At 50.9% G+C, this 5,706-nt stretch overlaps 1 pseudogene; it reads left to right on the top strand.

Annotated features, from left to right (window-relative positions):
* The first annotated feature begins 1,259 nt into the window (after positions 1-1,259).
* LOC148095939 (uncharacterized) lies at positions 1,260-2,845 on the top strand (annotated as a pseudogene).
* Positions 2,846-5,706: the final 2,861 nt, after the last annotated feature.

Below are 5,706 nucleotides of genomic sequence, written 5' to 3'. Positions count from 1 at the left end.
AAACAAATTTCACTTTGCAAAATGTTCTGCAGGGAAGGTGTGGTTGCTTCTTAGACTACCATGACCTGGATGACTGAGAACCTATGCAGACACGTTCTGAAGGAAGGGCTCCACACCTTTTGTACTGATTTAACTGCACTTATTGTCATCGAGCAAAGTCTGTTTAATGTGTCTCTATTGACAACACAAAGCATTTTTTCACTATTTATAAAACGCAGAAGTCTCTAAATATATCTGCAGTGCTTGGTGTAAATTCAGTGACTCAAGCCACAGTTGGTTTTCATCTTCACTGAAAAATAAATATGAATAAAAAATCATGTGATGTTGACATGTGTTGTTTGTATTTTCTGTAAATGTCTATTTTTGTCAGGGTTCTGGGTCTGAGCAACCCAGGATCCCTGAGCAGTTATGGACTGGTTATCTTATGTGTATTTGGTGTTGCTGTCCCTCCTCTCCCTGTTTGCGGATGTGTATGTGTTTCTGCGAGCGCCGGTTTGCGGGCGCCTTCAGGCCTGGTGGGTGTGGCCCCACTAGGGGACTGGACACCCGAAGCCACGCACCTGCTGCTGATCAGGCCTCGTCGGGGGAGCTACTTAAGAAAGTCTTGGAGCTCCCACCGACGCGGGATCATTGCGTGAGACTCCACGTCAGTCATCCAGTTCAGTGGGTGGGTGGCTGTAGCTCAGGAGGTAGAGCAGGTCACCTACTGATCGGAAGGTTGGAGGTTCGATCCCAGGCTCCTCCAGTCTGCATGCCAAGTATCCTTGGGCAAGATACTAACCCCAAGTTGCTCTCCGATGCGTCCATCGGAGTATGAATGTGTGTGAATGTAGTTAGAAAAAAGCACTAAGTATAGATAAAGTGCTTGTGAGAATGGGTGTGACTGGGTGAATGTGGCATGTTGTATAGAACGCTTTGAGTACTCCGGGAGAGTAGAAAAGCGCTATATAAGAATCAGTCCATTTACCATTTACCATTCAGCCTAGTTAGTGTATGTGTATGCCCGCGGTTTTATGTGTCCTGACGGCTGCTTCTATTGTGTCCCCAGGAGAAGTGTGGAGCGCCAGATCGCAGCCAGCACGAGGAGTGCTGAGACACGGGAGCGGAGAGCACAAACACTGGGAGAAGACACGACACAGGAGTCTGGGGAAAGCACGGGAATTTATTGTTGTTGTTTCCACACACTGTAAATAAACGCACTGTTTATACACAGAGCACCGCGCCTGGGTCCTCCTTCCCCACACCCCCCACGGTTTGCTATGCCATACCGTGACAGAATGAACCCGCCAAGCATGGACCCAGCGGTCTCTGAGGAGAGGCTCAGGAGGGAGGTGATGGACAAGGTTTTCCACCTATGCGAGTTGTGGTGGGAGAAGCCCGCGGAAGCTTTGCGTCACGCCGTGGAGAGGCGGCTGCAGGAGACACTTGTTAAATTCCCCTGGCTGGTGGACTCCCTCAATCCAGTTGTCCTGGACTTCCTGCTTTCCGCCCTCCACCTCCACTCTCCTCCTCAGGCTGCTCACCGGCCCGGACCGCTGGTGGATTCACAGCCTGAGACGCCGGCCCCAACGTCTACGCGGAAATGACGTTTGCGCCGCCGGCGTTCCTCACTGCAGCCTAATCCACGGACATCTCAAGAGTCGGCTGTGGTGAGTAGTACGGACAATTTTCCATTTCCCTCACCATCTGTGTTTGTGTCTGTAGTGGACGAGCCGACAGCGCAGGTAACATCACCTCAGTCAGAGGTCTCCACACCACTCGCTGCTTCACCATCTGCAGCTGTGGCACCGCCGTCATCTCATCCGCCTGCAGTCACCCTTCTGCCATCTTCTTCACCGGCTGCTACGTCGCCACCCGGACCTGCCCTGCCTGAGCAGGAGCTCGGCGAGCCGGAGGAGCTCGCACTGCCCGAGCAGGAGCTCGGCGAGCCAGAGGAGCTCGCACTGCCCGAGCAGGAGCTCGGCCGCCCGAATGAGCTCGCGCCGCCGGCCGAGGAGCAGCTCGGCGAGCAGGAGCCGGAGGAGCTCAGCGAGCCACCAGCTGAGGAGCCAGCACCGCTGCAGCTCGGTGAGCCGGTGGAGCCAGCGCCGCTGCCGGAGGAGCCAGCGCCGCTGCTGGAGGACCTCAACGAGCTGGAGCAACCGGCGTTGCCAGCAGAGGAGCTCGGCGAGCCGGAGGAGCCCGCGCCGCAGCCGGAGGAGCTCGGCGAGCAGGAGAGCGGCGAGCAGGAGAGCGGCGAGCAGGAGAGCGGCGAGCAGGAGAGCGACGAGCGGGAGGAGCTCAGCGAGCCTGTGGAGCCCGCGCTGCCACCGAAGGAGCTCAGAGGTCCGGAGGGACCCGCTCAGCCAGAACTGGAGGTCAGTGTGCCGGAGGGACCTCCACGTCTACCGGGCCCTCCACGCCGCCCACGTCTAGTCCAGCGCGTCCACGTCAGCGACCAGTGCTTCATAGGCCATGTGCCACTCCTCACTGTTGCTCACCGGAGCAGCGCCGCCGCCACTGGATCCAGGGCAGGCCACCGGAACCGCTTCACCGCTACTGCCGGACCTGTGGCAGGCCGCCGGATGTACGGCGCCGCCACCTCTGGACGCGTGGCAAGCCACCGGAGCTGCAGTTTCGCCGCCACTGGATCAGTGGCAGGCCTTCGGGACCGTTTTGCCGCTGCTGCCGGACCCATGGCCGCCCGCCGGAGCTGCAACGCTGCCCCCACAGGACTCGAGGTCGGCCGCCTGAAGCGTCCTACTGCCATCACGGGACCCGAGGTAGGCCGCCTGAGACTGTTTTGTGGCGTTGTTCTTTTTTTTTGCGCCGCTGCGGGATGCGCGGTCTGACTTTGGGACTGTGACCTGGGAGGGTTTGTTGTTTTTGCTTGTTTTGGTTCTGGCCCTCCGTCCTGGACCCCCCGCCACAGGCCCTGGGTTGGTTGTGGTTTTGTTTTTGTTTTGGGGTTGTCGGGTGCCGACCCTTAGAGGGGGGGTACTGTCAGGGTTCTGGGTCTGAGCAACCCAGGATCCCTGAGCAGTTATGGACTGGTTATCTTATGTGTATTTGGTGTTGCTGTCCCTCCTCTCCCTGTTTGCGGATGTGTATGTGTTTCTGCGAGCGCCGGTTTGCGGGCGCCTTCAGGCCTGGTGGGTGTGGCCCTGCTGGTGGACTGGCCACACCCGAAGCCACGCACCTGCTGCTGATCAGGCCTCGTCGGGGGAGCTACTTAAGAGAGTCTTGGAGCGTGAGACTCCACGTCAGTCATCCAGTTCAGCCTAGTTAGTGTATGTGTATGCCCGCGGTTTTATGTGTCCTGACGGCTGCTTCTATTGTGTCCCCAGGAGAAGTGTGGAGCGCCAGATCGCAGCCAGCACGAGGAGTGCTGAGACACGGGAGCGGAGAGCACAAACACTGGGAGAAGACACGACACGGGAGTCTGGGGAAAGCACGGGAATTTATTGTTGTTGTTTCCACACACTGTAAATAAACGCACTGTTTATACACAGAGCACCGCGCCTGGGTCCTCCTTCCCCACACCCCCCACGGTTTGCCATGCCATACCGTGACAATTTTAATGTAAATGCTTTGTTCCAGACGGACAGGGAGTCGCTATAAGGCTGTCCAAGCAAATCCACGGCTGTAACAGGAGACTGAAGAAGATTGTAACAGAGTCCAACAGTCTGCAGTGGCCACCACAGTCCACCGTCTTCACATCAAAAGGACAATTTCAACATGTCTGTGAAGTCTCCTTAGCCTTGTACACTGATGCCTGGATGAACAAGTAGGTAGAGTTCAAATATGGGTTTTCAGTGAGTTTATAAGTACAATTTACTGTTACTGCTGCTGTGGTCTGATTAAATGTGACATTAATGCTGACGCTGCATAAACCTGATAAAACAGTTCTATTAGTGGGTCTGTGTGATCAACATCAGTGGGTTAAGGTGAGGCCTTGACTAGTAGAACGTCATGTTGGTGTATGACAACACATGAGCCAACATCAGACTCCTAGCGCTACGATGCTAAAGATCAGAAGATCCAGTGTGACATCAAGCGTTACCTGGCAACAGAAGCCCTCATCTGACTTTATTGTAGGATATTTACACCAGCAACACTGTTTAGTTTGATATGACGGATTAACAACATGCTGTGATATCCATTTCATCTGTAATAGATACTGGATCTAATCAGTCAGCAGATATTTGATCAGCTTATTTATAACTATACTAGAAACAAATACAACTGTGTTGGTGATTCATGCAAACTTGCATATCAGCCTTTGAAGGTTTTGTAGTATTGAGAACAAAGAGGTTGTGTTAGGGCTGAAGACCCCGACTTGTTCTCCTCTGCAGGTCATCAAATGCACCACAGAAGTTTGTATTTGCACAGCCTGTATATGTTTGATGGCTTTATTATTCTCTGTTCAAAGACAATAAATGTGGAAAATGTCTCACGTAGAATCAGCTTCATTTAAAATGACTGCAAACATTTAGAGAATATGTGCTGCTGTTTGTCCTACATTTCAACACTGAATGAACCCTGAAAACGTGATGGCAGCTGGCAGATTGGAGTTCACATGAAATATCGGCTGTATGAAGACTGGAAACATAGATGATACAAATATGCAGCCAAACATTTGTGGACATGGATAAACTCTCTGATCCAAAAAGCAGGAAGTGACACAGCTAGAAAATGAAAGTGTGTAACAGCTGAAGTCAAATGTAATGCAGAGTTGAATCTGCACTTGGATCATCTGTGAAAGGTCCACATGTAGGGATTACATGAGTCCTGATGTTTGTCAGTGCAGCTTGATAACTCCATCTACTGTGGGCTACATATACTGGGCTGGTAGCTCCACAGTGTTGGAAAGAAACTATTAAATGTGCAAATTTTAAAATCATCGTCTCTTCTAACACAGGAGCCATGTTGAGTTTACAGCCGACCAGTCTGAAATGGAATGAAGCCCATTGACAGCCAGCAGGTCTGAACAGGAACGCACCCATTTGTATGCGTGGCAATGATGTGGCTGCAGCTGACACAGGATTGGTTCAAACTAAACATCAGACGCATTTCACAGAGTTCACAAATAAACTCACGTTTTTATCTTTGAAGATCATCATAAAGTAGAATTGATGGTCCAGTAGAAACAGCAGGAGGTTTGAGCTCTTCTGATGCAGCAGAAACAGGATTTGGAGGAAGATGTTAATAGATTAGAAAGAATTGTACACTGTGAATCAATGCAAGTCTTTCTAGATAGACAGATCTTTAATAATCCCTCAGGTAGGTTCCTCTGGGACAGTCACAGATAGAAACTCCAATTCTGACGTCCTTTGAAAGTTTGAATTTTCATCACTCGTCATGTACACAGATGTTAATTATACATATTCCTAGTACTGAACTCTAAATCAATATGAAGAAAATGCTTCTACTAATCTGCATATATGTTGATATCAAATCCTTTTACAGCACATGGATAAATCTATATAAATATTTCAATCGGATCAGAATGGGCACAGTGTTGTTATTGCAGCACTCCCTGATATTTGCAAAGCTAAATGTCCATTTTAAAGTGGTCGTGTGTAGGATTGTGTTTTCCTTCCTTTGTGCAGTTCTTACAGTAAACATGTTTGAATGTTTTCTGTTCCCCTGATGGCTCGCTTCTTCCTGTTGGATAAAGTTGGTTTGGAATAACATGTTCTTATATGCCGTTATTTTTGTGCCACT

Source organism: Neolamprologus brichardi, unplaced genomic scaffold (genome assembly GCF_056152115.1).
Source record: "Neolamprologus brichardi isolate AB-2024 unplaced genomic scaffold, ASM5615211v1 NODE_ptg000032l+_length_1147064_cov_1, whole genome shotgun sequence".
Lineage (NCBI taxonomy): Eukaryota > Metazoa > Chordata > Actinopteri > Cichliformes > Cichlidae > Neolamprologus > Neolamprologus brichardi.
Note: the sequence above shows the minus strand (reverse complement) of the source record. Positions and strands in the feature narration are given on the sequence as shown.